This window comes from Vicia villosa, linkage group LG2, assembly GCF_029867415.1.
Source record: "Vicia villosa cultivar HV-30 ecotype Madison, WI linkage group LG2, Vvil1.0, whole genome shotgun sequence".
Lineage (NCBI taxonomy): Eukaryota > Viridiplantae > Streptophyta > Magnoliopsida > Fabales > Fabaceae > Vicia > Vicia villosa.
Genome location: NC_081181.1, coordinates 191,426,649 through 191,444,619, shown reverse-complemented (window position 1 = coordinate 191,444,619; position 17,971 = coordinate 191,426,649). Strand labels below are relative to the sequence as shown.

At 35.0% G+C, this 17,971-nt stretch overlaps 1 pseudogene; it reads left to right on the top strand.

Annotated features, from left to right (window-relative positions):
- The first annotated feature begins 30 nt into the window (after positions 1-30).
- LOC131650964 (probable leucine-rich repeat receptor-like serine/threonine-protein kinase At3g14840) lies at positions 31-16,945 on the top strand (annotated as a pseudogene).
- The last annotated feature ends 1,026 nt before the right edge of the window (positions 16,946-17,971 follow it).

The following is a 17,971-nucleotide window of genomic DNA, read 5'->3' as shown; positions in this document are numbered from 1 at the left end:
TTCAAAATAACTGATTTCATTTTCTTCATCATGAATATCTCTTTCCTTCTATTATTCCATCTTTTGCTTCATGTCTTTTGTTGTATCTCTTCATTTGCTAGTGGAGCTACTCTGCCAGAAGAAGAAGGTATGTACTTATATATGCCTCTTAGTAAGTTATCACCACAATGAAACAACATTAATATGGTTGGAACATTATGATGATGTATGTTGGTTTTGAATAAATTTAATACAGTACAAGCTATGAAAGACATAGCTAAGACACTTGGGAAGAAAGATTGGGACTTCAGCATAGATCCATGCAGTGGACAAAGTAATTGGACATCTTCTTCTGTGCAAGTGAAAGGGTTTGAAAATGCTGTGACTTGCAATTGCTCTTTTGCCAATGCCACTACCTGCCATATTGTTAGCATGTATGTCTCTAATCTCCATATGTGTTGCTGTTTTTTGTGTTTGTTGAAGACTTCTTTAGTGTCTAGCCCAAAAAAATAAATCGGTTTTGCAATAGGATTTTATTTTGTTGAAATTTTCTCGTCGTTATATGTTGTATGAAGCCATAATTATAGTAAACTACATCTATATTAGAAATTACATAACAGGAAATTTTTGGAAATGACATGAAGAACAAAAACACCCATTTATTTAAGTTTCAGTGCATTAAATATAATACAAATTGTGGGTGTATAAATTTGCCAATCTAGAATGGAAATTGGAATGTGTATGTATAATTTTTAAGTTATATAATAGTTAAGACTATCTAATTTAGATGTATAAAACACATGTCCTGTTTTTTTTCAAGGCATACAATAAATATGCATTCAAAATAGATAAATATGCATTCAAAATAGATTCATTAAATATGTAAAAAACAAATATTTAAAATTGCATAACCATAACAAATCATTGTTGGTTAAGTGGGGATTGGTGTTGGACTTGGTAAGTTGTATTCTAAGGATTAACCTTAGCTCGAGATATCATATGAAGAGCTGATATGGCGGGATGTATAGTTTAAACGTATCTAAGTTGTTGCATCACACACTGGTTTAAGATACGTGTCTTGTGGTGGTTATCATATTATTCGAACCATCTCTCATGCTAGTTAGCAATCTAGCTCCTTACGATAAGCATATACTTCTGAATAAGAATTAGTTTGTTTCTAGAATAAGGGAAACAAATCATAAATTGATTTATTCTTATTAAATGTAATAAGTTAGTGGAATTATCTATATAGCCCTGTAACCTCTATATATACAAGAAAGAATAATGAGAAAGGCATGAAGTCAATAATTCTTGACAATACTAACCACAATACCCATAATGGAAACAAATAGATTAGCTATTTAGAAGCAAGTGTGGCTTGTGTAAGTTTCATATTATTTGAAAAAATGAAGGTCGAAAATTTTATAAGTGTGAAGATCCATACATCCATTGTCTTAAAACTTTAGGTGAATATCTATTATCTCTCTCACTTGAGTGAGTCTTTGACCTTTATGTGAATCTTTGACCCTACATGGATGCTTCCCCCAATGATAATCCAACAGTACAATATCAGAGTCTAATTAGGCTCAGTGATAGAGCGGAAGTGGGTCATATTGTGGATCAAGTCTAGTGATGTAGGTGACTCATACTTGTGGGGGAGATTGTTGATATTTGTTAAGAAATGTGGTTTGACCTAACTCAACCCTACAAAACCGGCTTGTAGGGTGAGGATTGTCCCCACTTGTAAGGACATGTTCAAGCCATATATTGTCCGATGTGGGACTCTTAACACACCCCCTCACGCCCAGGACTAGACAACTTGAGCGTGGAAATAAATGGTGGGTGGTCCGATAGCGGAAACTATAGAAGGTGGTCCACCGAATCTTAAACCAGTCTCTTGATACCATGCTAAGAAATGTGGTTTTGGCCTAACTCAATCCTACAAAACTGGCTTGTAGGGTGAGGATTGCCCTCACTTATAAGGACATGTTCAGGCCATATATTCTCCGATGTGAGACTCTTAACAACATTCAAGTGTGAGTGGTTAAGTTCCAAATCGACTAGAAATTGAAGAAATGTTGGATCTATAAGAGAAATGACTCATACTTCTAATGACTTAAGATTTTGAGTGAATATATAGTGTCAAGGTCTCTTGGATCCTGAACATTTTGTCCATTGACACTTCCGGCGCTTCGCTCCCCATATTCTCCCAACAATGGTATCAGAGTCGATGGTTCGAGTAAGGGACTGTCTTCTTGTATCGAAAATCTTTCTAAAAAGGTGGTAGTTATGCAGCATGTCCTGCCAAAGTGTATGTGATGTGGTAAGGGTGTTTGCCAATGGCGGAACAAATATATGGATGAAAGAGCTTCCGCTTGAGGGAGAGATAAATAAGCAACGAGTGTGAGTTGTAAAGTTCCACATTGTTTGGAAAAATGGAGGTTGAGCATTTTATAAGCGAGATAATCCATATGCTCATTTTATTAAAATTTTGGGTGAATATGTGATATATCTCTCACTCGTTTGGGTGAGTCTTTGACATTTAGTTCAATCTTTAACTTAATGTGAACGATTCCCCTCATGATAATTCAATTGTCTTGTGCTAGTTAGCAATTTAGCTGCTCACGATACTCATATACTAACCATAATGGGAACAAATAGATTAGTATGAATCCACAACTCATTTATTTATTCAAATGTCCCAACATGAGACGTCTAAAATATATTGCATAACTCTATCCATCGATTCTCTTCAAATTAGTGTCACACCTAAGAAGATAGAATCATTCTAAAATTTCCACGAGGTTCACATGATAAAATGTTAAACTGAATTCAATCCAACTTTAACTCTTAGGCCTAGTCCCTAGGGACCAAAAAATCAGAAACAAAGAGCCTAACTCTTGTGGATGAACAAATTTCAACCCAACACCTTACAAATTCTCTACCACCGACCGTATTCCACCACACAAGTGACAAAAAGATGATTTCTTGTCTTGAAAAACCCTCGACAAAAAGCCAACACAAAGAAAGTACATATATTTAACTGAGAAAACATCATCTTTAGTGTGAATTCAAACAATAAGAATCCTACTTATGGGATAAGACAAAACCTTTCAAGGCCGATTCTAAACTACTAACAAGGTCATATTCCCAAACAAATAACCCTTTCTCCATTTAAGATCCCAAATCTAAGAACCTTCCATCCAACGGCCATATTAACTATCACCCCCTTCACACAACATTGATATATGTCAGAGTCTAGGAAAACGAAGACGAAGAGCAATGAATCCCAATCAAGGATCATCTAAAAAAAGTGGTGAGAAGGTCACACATACCTTCATCAACAAGTATCAACAAACCAGTCAAAACTAACTTTTGAATAGTATCTTATACCCGTAAACCTTCCCCCACCCGATGAAATTATCACTGGAGAATCATATTTAGCCAAAAAGATATCCACTCAAAGACTGCCGCCATGTAACATTCTCAATTGCCACTTACTAAGTAGTGCAAGATTGACTACACGAAAAGCCTTTGAAACCCAAACTACCACTACAATTTGGCTTACGTACATCATACCATCGAACTCAAGCGACTTATAAGGGACTTTCAAGTGGATCCAATGCAAGAATTACTAGGGATCGAAAGACCTTGTGCAAGTGAAAGCAGATTATTTGTTCACCAATTTTGATATTTCACATTTATTATTGTACCCAAAAAAAAATTATTTAAAAAATCTCTAGAAGGTTTAATTTTGATGGAATGAACAATATTTTTTTTGAAATTAAACAAATTATAAAATATTTTTACAAATAAATGATGTTGAGTTATTAAATAATGATCTATTATATTATTATTTTAATTTTTAAAAAACTGAACATATTTATTAAAATCTAAACTCTTTCTTTCTTATGCTTTCCTTCTAAGTAGGGCTGGAAATGAGTCGAGTCGAACTCGCCTCAGCTCAGTTTGACTCATTAAGAATTGGCCGAGTTCGAGTTCGAGTTCGAGTTCATGACGAACTTTTTTTCCAGCTCAAACTCGACTCGTTAAGAATTGGCCGAGTTTGAGTTCGAGTTCGAGTTTATCTCGAACTTTTTTTCAGGTCAAACTCGACTTGTTAGAAGTTCACGAACATCTCGATGCAGCTCGTTAAGTTTATCTTGTTAGGTTCAACTTGCTTATTTCACGGACTTAAAAGCAATTTTTTAAAGTCTATTTTTTTTACATATATATCTGACATTTTAAATTAATATTTTTTAAAATATATATAAAAATAAAATAAAAGTTATAAGATTGGAATTTATACGATGATAATTTTATTTGTATAATTATTTGTAGAAAGGATTTGCTCACCAGAGAATATAAACTATCAATTAAAACCGTTAGATTAAAATAAAATATGATACTAAGATTTAGAGCAAATATTTAAACCTACTCTTAAAGACAAAATAATTTATCTCATATATAATCGAGTTGACTCATGAACCTAACGAGTCGAACTATGTATAGTTCAAGTTCAGCTCATTTAGTTAACGAACTTAGTTTTTAGCTCATACTCAGCTCATTTGGTTCATGAACCTAGTTCAACGATTTAATTTTTGAATCGAGTTTTGAACTATTTTCGAGTTAGTTTGGTTCATTGCCAGCCCTACTTCTAAGGTTATATTTGAGAGTTTGGATAGGAATGAAGGGGAAGACTTTGAAAGATAGGAATAATTTAGAAAAAATAATAGAAAGATTTTAGTTTGGAGAGTTTTGAAGAATTTGATTTTCTTCCTAACACCAAAAATCCCCTAATTCGGAAGAACTCAAAATTTGTATTAAAAGAGTTTTGGAGGGCTTAGACAAAATGTTCAAATATAATTTTTGTTGTTATAGTATTTCAAAAAGTAAATATACATTAATGATAAACATCATTTTATCATTTTAAACAATTTTTTTTTAAATGTTAAAAATTTCTCTATATTTTTTAAAGGGCTTAAATGCACTTTTGGTTCTTGTAAGTTAGCGAGTTTTTGATTTCGTTCCTGTAAGTTTTTGTTTTGTTTTAATCCTTATATCTTACTTTTTGCTTGCAGTTTAGTCCCTAAAGTCAAAATTCGCAGGAAAATCTGCAGGTTTCCTGTGGATTTTCCTATGAATTTTTCTGCGGATTTTAATTTTAGAGATTAAAACGAACGCGAAAGTAAAATATAGAGATCAAACCAAAATTTTTTATAAACTCGCTAAATTACAGAGACCAAAAGTACATTTAAGTCATTTAAAAAAAATCAATTTTCAAAATTCTCCATCCTCTTTTCTCCAAACTCTCAAACATAACCTTAAAAAAATTTTGTGTAAGAGACGTATACTAGGATATGTTAAAGTGGAAACGTACAACTAATTTTCTTGTATTATACTTTTTAAGTATGATTTTATTATTGTTGGTATACTTATTAAATATATTAATGCTAATTTGGGACTACACCATACTTAATTACTAAGGGATGTCTTGCTTAATTTATGGATATATACAAATGTGGTATATGTAAGAAAAAGCCATAACATGTGGTGGTGTATATGTTTATCAAAATTTAATTAAATTTAAATAATTTGTAATTGTGTATTTTCTATTCATTAATTTATATAAATATTTGATCATTTAAATATTTTTTTTAAAAAAAATTATAGACTTCTAGTCATGAATCTCTCATTTTTACCTCAAAAATCTTAATGCAGAGTTCTAAAGTCACAAAATCTTTCTGGCACACTTCCAAGGGAATTTGTGAAATTACCTTACCTCCAACAAATGTATGTTATTTTTCTAATCTTACTAAATTTGTATATCATAAATTCATAATAATCATTATTTTTAATTAATTATAGTTTCATTTATGTTTAATTTTTTAATTAATATGGTACAGTGATCTCACACGCAACTACCTTAACGGTACAATCCCTCCACAATGGAGCTCCATCAATCTTGTCAACATGTATTTTCCATTAACCTTTTTTTTTCCTTGTTATTTGATTTAATTAATGGCAATAATCACTAATTTTGAAATTAATCGTCTAATTAGTTTTTACATGTTTCTTAATTTTGTGACAGTTCACTATTTGGAAATCGATTAACAGGTTCAATTCCAAAAGAATTTGGAAAAATCACCACCCTGAAAAGCTTGTAAGTATGCAGTTTTTCTCATGTCAATTTTATGAAAATAATAACTTGTGAAAGTACTTAATGTTTGAAACATGTAATGCTTAGGGTTTTGGAGTTCAATCAGTTTTCCGGAAAGCTGCCTCCGGAGCTTGGGAATCTTCACCAGCTTGAAAGATTGTAAGCCTCTTTGTAGAACTTGGAATTCACAATTTCTATATTTGATTTCTTGTTCTTCAAGTTATATTGAGAATTATTTTGTCTACATTTTATGCCTTTAATTTGGCTTCTTTGAATTATAGATTGCTATTGCGTACTTGTTTTCACTGACACCAGAAACACAACATGTCGACACCAATAATAATTTGAAAAAATGAATAAATTAAACGTAATTACGAGTATTGGTGTCTGTTTAGGACACCGACACTGACACAGATATACTTTTTTTCAGAGGTGTCAATGCTACAGAGTTTGTTTTATACTTTCAAAATTTTACTGAACAAAGTGCACACTGCTCTTTAGAGAATCACAAACCCTAATTCCAATTTCGATGTTGTTTTAGGCTTCTTACTTCCAACTATTTTACTGGAAATTTACCTGCAACATTTGCTAAGCTCACTAAACTTAAGTACATGTAAGCAATCTTACCTTTGTTATTTTTTGTTACACTTTGCTGTATTGTTTTGTTCATATCAAAATTGAATAACATTTCTTTGTTGCTTAACCTTTGAAAATGCAGTCGACTTGGCGACAACCAATTCTCTGGAACTATTCCTGATTTCATTCAGAGTTGGACAAGTCTTGAGAGGCTGTATGGACCTTTTCTTTCTTCTTGTGAAATTCTAAATCATTAACTTTTTTCTTAGTTGAATTGCTTATTCTTTATCGGTTTATGAAAAATATTACTTTTAATTTTGACAGGGTGATACAAGGGAGTGGTTTGAGTGGCCCAGTTCCTTCTGCAATTTCGTATCTGAAAAATCTCACTGACTTGTAAGTATGATGTATTTTAATATTTTATTGTTGTGATCTATGTAGCATTGACACTTCAGATTAAAAGCGTGTTCGGTGTCTGACACTAACCCGACACCAACGTGTGTAGTTGCTGCGTTTATTCACTTTCATTTTTTGAAATTATTGTTGGTGTCTGTGCGACAATGTCTGTATCGTGTCTATGCTATGCATGTGTAGATGCTTCAAAGAGTATGTTCAAAATTCAATTTTCTTTCTTTGTGAGTTTTACCATGCTTGAGATATGTTATGCAGGAGAATAAGTGACTTGAAAGGAACAGATTCTCCTTTTCCGCAACTTAATAACTTGACAAATTTGGAAACATTGTGAGTAAAATGTTTGGATTATCAGTATAAGGCACTGTTTTTAGTAATAGAAAAACAAGGAAGAGGAAATGTTATAGCCTTTGTACTGCAAATTCACTTGTTATCGTATTGTTTAACAGAGTATTGAGGAGTTGCAATCTTATAGGAATAGTTCCAGAGTATCTTGGAAATATTACCAATTTAAGATCATTGTAAGTAATGCTATTATTTTGAATTTTGTCTGGTTGGTTCTATGCTAGGATGCTTCTTGCAATATTCATATGCGTTTAGAACCACTATAGTTGATGCAATCGGTTCTCATATTTCGATGAAAAAAATACAACAATCTCATTATATAATGGGGACTACTTTTGCTTGTTGCTTTTCTGAAACCAATTTTTCGCTTGAGTAATACTTATTCTGAATATTTTTTCTTTTTCAGAGACCTCAGCTTTAACAAATTAAGTGGAGAAATTCCGAACACCTTGGGCGGCTTGGAGAATATAAATATACTGTAAGCAATAACCTCTAAGCTACTTATAGACTTAGCAACGAAATGGCGAAATTTTTTATAAATTGACTTCACTTATTTTTATACCTAGATACTTAACTGGAAACCTTTTTACTGGACCACTTCCAAATTGGATAGCTAGACCAGACTACACGTGAGTAATCCTTCAAATGCTAGTTATTTGATTTATTGAGTTGAAACATAACTTTCTATACTACAAATTGTTACATTTAGTTGTTTGTTCCATCTTTAATTCTTAATCACATGCATAACTTGACACAGAGATCTTTCGTATAACAATTTGACCATTCAAAATCCAGAGCAGTTGACATGTCAACAGGGAACCTTGTAAGAATCCATGTATTTGTGTACTTTTGTTGTTTCAATAACTTTAAGAAACTATCTAAGCTTTGTATATTTACCACATGCCTTAGGAACTTGTTTGCATCATCTTCAGAAGGAAGTAACTTGTAAGTTTTATATTACTCAGTCACAAGAAACTATTCTTTATATATAGCTTTAAAAGTTGTATTGTGATTATGCTGACATGTTTCACACCTTCATTATTTTCTCAGGGGAATGGTTTCATGTTTGGGGAACATTGGTTGTCCTAAAAGTAAGTTGATTTATTGTGGTTCATTTTAATTTATTTATTTCTGCAAATTATTGAAGAGTAATTCAATATTCAGAAGATGGACTGATCTTCTGATGGTTACTCAGAAGATAGTATTGACCAGAAGATGCTGTCTGGGTCCCATTAGCTTAGCTGTTTAGTAGTAAGGGTACTTTAGTATTTTGTAGTACTGTTTGTACCTTAGACTTGTTCACTAAGTTTACTGTTTTAGGGCTTATGTGGCAAGATTTTCTTTCTTATAAATAGCCTTGTAGTAGCTGTCATTTAAAAACAACGCAAGTAGAATACAACATTTATTCTCTCATCTCTTTTGCGCCGTTATTCTCTTTGTCACCATCTTTATTCATTGTGCACCAACAATTGGTATCTAGAGCTCCGGTTCCAAACACAGGGAAACACGAGTGAACGTGAGTTTGTGTGACTGTGTGATTGATTTTGTTTCTGGGAAACAAAGTTGTGTTGAATCACATTTTTCTTGATTGTTTGTGGGTTGGGAAACACTGTGTGAGTGTGAGTGAAATCTGTTTTTGTCTGCACAAGTTTAAAGATGAGTGGAAGCAACTTGAATACCAAACTTCCAGTTCTTGATGGTAAAAACTGGAATAGATGGATGATTCAAATGCGTGTATTATTTGGTGCTCAAGATGTTCTAGATCTTGTCACTGGAGGATATATTCCGGTTGCAGCGGATGCAACGGAAGAACAAAGAGAAGCGCAGAGAGAGACGAAGAAGAGAGACCAAAAGGCGTTGTTCTTCATCCATCAGTGTGTGGATGTGAATGTGTTTGAGAAGATTGCTGATTCTATGACGTCAAAGGAGGCGTGGGATATACTGGTCAGGTGTTACGGTGGTGACGTATCAGTGAAGAAGGTGAAGCTTCAATCCCTGAGAAAGCAATATGAGAATCTCAACATGAAGAACAATGAGAAAGTCTCTGAGTATATCTCTAGAGTGATTGTGATCACTAATGAGATGAAGGCTTGTGGAGAAACTCTTTCTGAACAAGTAATCATAGAGAAGATATTGAGGTCACTTACTCCTCAATTTGATTATATTGTTGTATCCATTGAACATTCTAAAGATCTGGAAACCATGAGAATAGAAGAGTTGCAAAGCAGTTTAGAAGCACAAGAGTTGCGTCTGACTGAGAGAACTTCTGAGAGAGAAGTTGAGCAAGCTCTGAAGGCTTCTTTTGTCAAGAAGGACCAGAAGCATAGACGTGGTGATAGATTCCAGAAGGAAGCCTCAACTTCTGATGATAAGAGATATCAGAAGGGAAAGGATAAGAAGAAAGTTCAATGTTACTGTTGCAAACAGTTTGGCCATTTTGCTAGAGACTGTTTGGCAAACAAAGGAAGGAGATCAGAAGAAGCAAATATAGCCAGAGGAGGATCAGATGATGAACCTGTGCTATTGATGGCTTCAGAGTCGGACAAAAGATGTTCGTCAGAATGGTGGTATATGGACACTGGGTGTTCAAATCACTTGACTGGAAACAAACAATGGCTGATAGACTTTGACTCTGAAAGGAGGACAAAGATCAGATGTGCTGATGATAAGTACCTATATGCAGAAGGTATGGGAAATGTCAAAGTCAAAGTGAAGAATGGAAAGACTGTTCTGATCAAGGATGTTTGGTATGTTCCTGGAATCAGAAGCAGTCTGATGAGTGTGGGTCAGCTCATTGAGAAAGGTTTCTCAGTTGTTATGAAGAATAACCTCTTGAAGTTGTATGATTCCAATCAGAAGTTGATTATGCAATCTGAACAGGGAAGCAACAGAACATTCAAGGTGAATGTAGAAACAGCTGAAATAGAGTGTCTGAGTGCTGAAGGCTCAGAAGGTGATAGTAAGCTGTGGCACAAGAGGTTGGGGCACTTGAACTATAGAAGCCTGGGGCATCTAAGTTCTAAGAAGCTTGTACATGGCATTCCAAAGATTGTGAAGCCTGAGAAGTCATGTGAGGTATGCATGAAAGGCAAACAACCCAGATTGTCATTTGTATCAGAAGTTGCTCCAAGAGCAAAACATGCTCTGGGAGTAGTGCACTCTGATGTGTGTGGACCATTTCCAGAACCTTCACTTGGAGGAAATAGGTATTTTGTGTCTTTTGTGGATGAGTTCACAAGAATGACGTGGGTAACTCTCATTAAGTTTAAGAATGAGGTGTTTACAGAATTCCAGAAGTTCAAGGTGAAGGCTGAGAAGCAGAGTGGTCAGAAGATAAAGATTCTCAGAACGGATGGTGGAGGCGAGTATAACTCTACAGAATTCCAGAAGTTCTGTGATGATAATGGAATTGAGCATGAAGTTACTGCTCCTTATACTCCTCAACACAATGGTCTTGCTGAACGTAGAAACCGTACTTTGCTTGATATGACGAGAAGTATGCTTAAAGAGAAGAAGCTTCCTCATAATCTATGGGGAGAAGCTGTTGCTACTGCAGCATATGTGCTCAACAGGTGTCCAACGAAGAGGCTGAAGGAAATTGTTCCTTTAGAGAAGTGGACTAAAGAGAAACAGAGTGTTAGTCATCTGAAGGTTTTTGGTTCTGTGTGTTACAAACACGTTCCAGAAGCAAGAAGGAAGAAGCTGGATGATAGAAGCAAAGTGATGTTATTGGTGGGGTACCACAGTACAGGTGCATACAAGCTCTATTGTCCAGAAACTAACAAAGTTGAAGTCAGCAGAGACGTCATTGTGAAGGAATCAGAAGTTTGGGATTGGAAAGAGTCTCAACCAACTTCTGATGTAGAGATAACTTTTGAAGAAAAGTTAGAGTCAGAAGATGAATCTTCTGAAGACGAGTCAGAAGATGAAGCATCTTCTGAAGATGAGTCAGAAGGAGAATCTGATTCTGATCCAGATTCTGATGATGATCCAGATTCTGGTGGTAGTCATGATTCTGGAAGGGAAAACTCTGAAGACATAGGGTCTGGAGGACAAGCTTCTGGAGATGATCATGGAGGTGGTGACTCAGGAGTAGCTGACTCTGAAGTAGCTCAGCGACCACAAAGACTCAGAATTATACCAAGAAGGTTTGCAGATTTTGACATGTTGCACGACACAGAAGTTGACTCAGAAGGAGAGGTCATTCAGTGCGCCATGTTAGTAGATTCTGAACCAGTGAGTATAGAAGAAGCGCTCAAGAAGAAGGTCTGGCTAAATGCCATGAAAGAAGAACTTGAGGCTATAGAAAGAAACAAGACTTGGAAGCTGACAGAACTTCCAAAGAAGAAGAAAGCCATCAGCGTCAGATGGGTTTTCAAGGTAAAGCTGAAGCCAGATGGATCAGTTGGTAAACACAAAGCGAGGCTAGTGGCTAGAGGTTTTCTTCAGAAACCTGGACTAGATTACTTTGAGGTGTTTGCTCCTGTAGCTAGACATGAAACAATCAGGCTGGTGATTGCGTTAGCTGCGAACAGAGGATGGTCCTTGATGCATCTGGATGTAAAGTCTGCATTTCTGAACGGTCCATTACAAGAGGAGGTATATGTGTCACAACCCCCTGGCTTTGTGAAAAAGAATAAGGAAGGGATGGTGTACAAATTACACAAAGCTCTATATGGACTGAAGCAAGCGCCCAGAGCTTGGAATTTGAAGATTGATTCATTTTTCAAGAAGCAAGGGTTTCAGAAGTGTGAGATGGAATATGGAGTTTATGTGCAACATTCTGGAAGCAATATGATTCTGCTGTGTCTGTATGTTGATGACATATTGCTTACGGGGAGTTGTACAGAAGATTTGATGAAGTTCAAGAAGGTGCTGATGAATGAGTTTGAGATTACAGACCTTGGGAAAATGTCATATTTTCTAGGGATGGAGATTCTGTACTCAGAAGATGGTATCATTTTGCATCAGTTGAAGTATGAGTTAGAACTTCTGAAGAAATTCAAATTGGAGAATTGCAAAGCTGCTGTTACACCGTCAGAAGTGAATCAGAAGTTGGACTCTGATTCTGAAGGTGAAGATGTTGATGCTACGGTATTCAAACAGCTGGTTGGTTCTCTAAGGTATTTGTGTAATACCAGGCCTGATATATGCTATGCAGTTGGATTGGTTAGTAGGTTCATGAGTAAACCTAAGTGGTCCCATTACCAAGCTGCTGTCAGAGTCTTGAGATATGTCAAGGGAACTCTGAAGTTTGGCATATTGTTTCCTTCTGGGAGAAAGGAAGAATCAGAATTATTGAGTTATTCTGATTCTGATTGGTGTGGAGACAGAGTTGATAGAAGGAGTACTTCTGGATATTTGTTCATGTTTCTGGGAGGCCCTATCTCTTGGAGTTCCAAGAAGCAACCTGTTGTTGCTCTATTAACCTGTGAAGCTGAGTACATCGCAGGCGCTGTAGCTGCATGTCAAGCTGTGTGGCTTCTGAATCTATTAGAAGATCTGAAGATTAGAGTGAAGAAGCCTTTGAAGCTAATGATTGATAACAAGTCTGCAATTAATCTTGCCAAGAATCCGGTGTTACACGGAAGAAGCAAGCATATTGAGACTAAGTATCATTTCTTGAGAAGCCAAGTCCAGAATGGAACATTAGAAGTAGTGCACTGTAGCACTCAGAAGCAAGTGGCAGATGTTCTGACAAAGGCGATCAAGACGGATCAATTTCTGCTCTTGAGGGATGGAATTGGCGTTGTCAGTTTTGATTGAAGAATATGAATTAAGGGATGGTATTGAAGAGTAATTCAATATTCAGAAGATGGACTGATCTTCTGATGGTTACTCAGAAGATAGTATTGACCAGAAGATGCTGTCTGGGTCCCATTAGCTTAGCTGTTTAGTAGTAAGGGTACTTTAGTATTTTGTAGTACTGTTTGTACCTTAGACTTGTTCACTAAGTTTACTGTTTTAGGGCTTATGTGGCAAGATTTTCTTTCTTATAAATAGCCTTGTAGTAGCTGTCATTTAAAAACAACGCAAGTAGAATACAACATTTATTCTCTCATCTCTTTTGCGCCGTTATTCTCTTTGTCACCATCTTTATTCATTGTGCACCAACACAAATGGTAGAAGGCTGTGAAATACAAAAACTTTATCCCTAAGATTCTCATACTTCTATATTAAGAGCTTGTTGTAGACTAGCTCCTACCTATCTGATGCACGAGGATTGAAAAATGATATTTTGTATCAATAGCTTTTCTAGTGTGATCATCTTATTGTACTTAGCATTTCATCCTTTTTATGGTCATTCCAGCTCGGTACTCTCTCCATATAAATTGCGGTGGTAAGCTCATAACTTCAAATGAAAGATTGACGTATGATGATGATTCAAATGAAGTTGGACCAGCAAGCTTTCACCGGACTGAATCAAACTGGGCACTCAGCAACACTGGTCACTTTTTTGATAGTGGCCTTGTGGACTACTATACCTGGTCTAACACAACTAACCTTGCCATCGACAATGGAGAACTGTATATGGACGCTCGTGTTTCTCCTCTTTCTCTAACATATTATGGATTTTGCCTGGGAAATGGAAACTACACGGTAAAACTCCATTTTGCAGAGATAATGTTCACCGATGATCAAACTTATAACAGCCTTGGGAGGCGTATATTTGACATCTACGTTCAGGTGCGTGGCTTTATCATGTTTTCTTTTTCAACATGTTTAGTACTGAAAAAATGTCCTTTGAACATTCTGAACCATTTTGTTCGAATTGAAGTATTGCAGAGAAGGTTGGTGCTGAAGGATTTCGATATTGCAAAAGAAGCTGGTGGAGTTGGTAAGGCAATCATAAAGAACTTCACTGCTGTTGTTACTAGTAATACCTTGGAGATTCGCCTTCAGTGGGCTGGGAAAGGAACAACTGCTATTCCATTTGGATCGGTATATGGTCCTCTTATATCGGCTATATCGGTTGATCCTGGTCAGTAATACTTGTCCATAGTTCTTTTTATGCCATCATCCTAATCCTCTAATATATGCAAACCTCTTGTATCATAATCAAGCAGACTTTACACCCCCTGTGGAAAAAGGAAGTGGCATACATGGGTGGGATATTGTTGCAGTTGTAGTTGCTGGAGCACTATTTGTCTTCATCTTCTTTGGTATAGCTCAGTGGAGAAGACATAACCGACAAATAGGTCCTTTAGAAAAAGGTAAACTCTAAGAAGATACTTTAACTTTAAAATACTCGTGAATGCACAATTGGGATTTCGTAAGCATAAAAAATGAATTTAGAGGTGAAAGGAAGCGGAAGGATCAACGAAAGTTTGGGAAATCCCTTTATATACAGAACAAAGTTTTAAATTGTTGTTGCGATTGCGACCATTGTATTTGTAGTCATTTGTAGTCATTGTGGCTGTTGCAATGCGAATTGCAGTCATTGCAGTTAATTTTTGTAATCTCAAATTTTACTTAATAATTTGTGAGCAGTATATTGTTCCATGCAGGCATTGCAATACAAAATTTTCTGTGATTTTCAATTACAGTGCAATTGTTGGTTGATGCTGTTGCAGGCATTATCGCACTTGCGAGTTGCAATATTGCCGCTACATCATGTAATTTGGCCACAATTTAGAACTCCCACATATAAGTAGTTTTAAAACCCTCACAATATGGTCCATGAAGCAAAATTTCTAGATCTTCCTTGGTTTGATTTTGTTTGTATGACTTGTATCTTGATTCTTGTAAACGCCAAACTTTACAAGAATCAAGATATTGATTTTTTATTCAAGGATGCCATCGTATCTTGATTCTTTGTAACTGCCAAACGTATTGATGCGGAAGTTATTCAAAAGATATCTAATTTATATATTGATTTTTACTTCAACCAACAGAGGTAAAGGGTTTAGATTTCCAACCTGGGATATTTACGTTACGGCAAATCAAAGCAGCAACTAACAACTTTGATATAGCCTTCAAGATTGGAGAAGGGGGGTTTGGTCCTGTTTACAAGGTATTAAGGACAATCTACACTTTATTTAATTATAATTGAAAGTTCTACTATTGTTGCTACTTCTTTACAACTTCACTCACTTATAGAGATACAATATAAATTCCTGGAATTGTAGGGTGTTCTTTCGGATGGAAGAATAGTAGCAGTTAAGAAGCTTTCTTCTAAATCAAAGCAAGGGAATCGCGAATTTATAAATGAGATTGGCTTGATTTCTGCTTTGCAACACCCATGTCTAGTTAAGCTCTATGGTTGTTGTATGGAGGGAGATCAATTATTGCTGATATATGAATACATGGAAAATAATAGCCTTGCTTGTGCTTTGTTTGGTATAAATTTTTTCGTGCTGTCAAGTTTTGTAGCTCTTTCATTATTTACATAATATACAATATTGTATACAAAGCAAATATAAACCATATGATTAGTTACCTAATTTTTATGACATTTCTAAAATGAAGCCAAAGGAAAAGATCAATTGAAACTAGCTTGGTCAACAAGGAAGAGAATTTGCATTGGTATTGCTAGAGGTTTGGCTTACCTTCATGAAGAATCGAGACTAAAGATAGTTCACAGAGACATCAAGGCTACTAATGTGTTACTGGATAAAGATCTCAATCCAAAGATATCTGATTTTGGTTTGGCCAAGCTTAAAGATGAGGGATACACTCACATAACTACTAGAGTAGCCGGCACTTAGTGAGTTTTTTCGTATATTAATTTCTTTTTAATGGAATTTGTGGAATGGTGTTTATCATTTTCTAAGTCTAATATATGAATTTTCAATGTCGCAGTGGATATATGGCTCCAGAATATGCAATGCACGGATATTTAACCGAGAAAGCAGATGTTTATAGTTTTGGAGTTGTTGCCTTGGAAATTGTTAGTGGGAAGGAAGCACAACACCATGAGTTGTCCTAAGGATGAATGCTTCTCTATTGTTGATTGGGTGCATCTCTTGAAGGAAGAAGGTAATATAATGGACCTGGTTGATGAGAGGTTAGGTGGAGATTTCAAAAAAGAGGAAGTAATGGCCATGATCAATGTGGCTCTTTTATGCACTCATGTTTCTCCAATGCACAGGCCAACCATGTCATCAGTGGTAAGCATGCTTGAAGGAAAATCTGTTGTTGAAGAAGTGGTGTCTGACACAAGCCAAGTTTTTGAAGGGAAAAAGTTGGAGATGATTCAACAGTATTACCAACAAAGTGAAAAAAATGTTACACCTGAGACTGAGACTGAAGAAGAGAGCATCATAATAGATGCAACTGCAGAATACATGTCTGATACAAATCTGCATTCTGTCAACATGGATTCTCCTTATAGAAGTTTCAACACTTTGTAAATGATTTATATCTTGTACTTTTGGATAATCTTTCATTCACATATTGTAGATTTTAATGAAGTTTGTAAAAAAAAAAAAAAAACAAAGTTGTACTCTTATAAGTAAATTTGTTTAGGCTTAAATGTCCTCTTTTATTTAAGGTTATCTTAAATACTGCCATTGAAAAAATAATGTAATTTTGTAATTTCTTTCTGTTAAAGTCTCTTCATTCCCTCCACAAACCAAACACACCTAAAAAGAACTTTCATTCTCTCCCCTCTTTTTTCCTCTCCTCCACTAAAATCTCTTCTCTCATTTCCCATCTGTTGAAAAGCCAAAGCCAAGACGCCATGTTCATCTTCCTGAAATCATCATCCTTGCACATCTTGAGTGACTTTCATTTAATAACCATTTATTAATAAGTTATTACGACTCAGAGTTACTTTCTGAAGTAAATGTGAAAAGAGTCTACCATGAAACAAACAACCATAGACATGTGATGCATGAAAATAGGTTCATATGATCCCAAATAATATTCCACACTTTTTAAATAAAAATTTAAAAATATAATTCTAGATTTGTTTTTGACAGAAAAATCAAAGATGAAAAAAATTATCAAATGGTACCTTTGAACCAACTCATTTAATCCTTATTAAAAGTTTCAGTGTATACTTATTTTGCCGCAATTTTTATAATAGTAACTACTTTTTAAAATTGAATAATGATAAAGGAGTATTACCAAATAATCAAAACACCATGATTGAAATATATATATATATATATATATATATATATATATATATATATATATATATATATATATATATATAGAAAACGACAGTCCTTCAAGTTGCCGTAAGCAACACACAATCACAATGGTCAGTAATTCCGTTACCAAATAAGATCCATTAAATTTTTGCTTATAAAAAAAAAAAATCCATTAGATTTTTATCTCGAGTAACATTTGTTTTTTAAATGTTTTCACTGAAAAATTACTATTTTTTTATATATAAATCAGAGTTTTCCTCCGTGCAACTGCTGAGAGTAATCCTTTCAACCATATAAAATTATAGTGATCAAATTCTCCCTTAAAAGATTTAACACTGTCGTGTATTCAGGACTGCAGAGAGTAATCCTTCGAAACGTGTAAAATTATATAGTTGGTCAA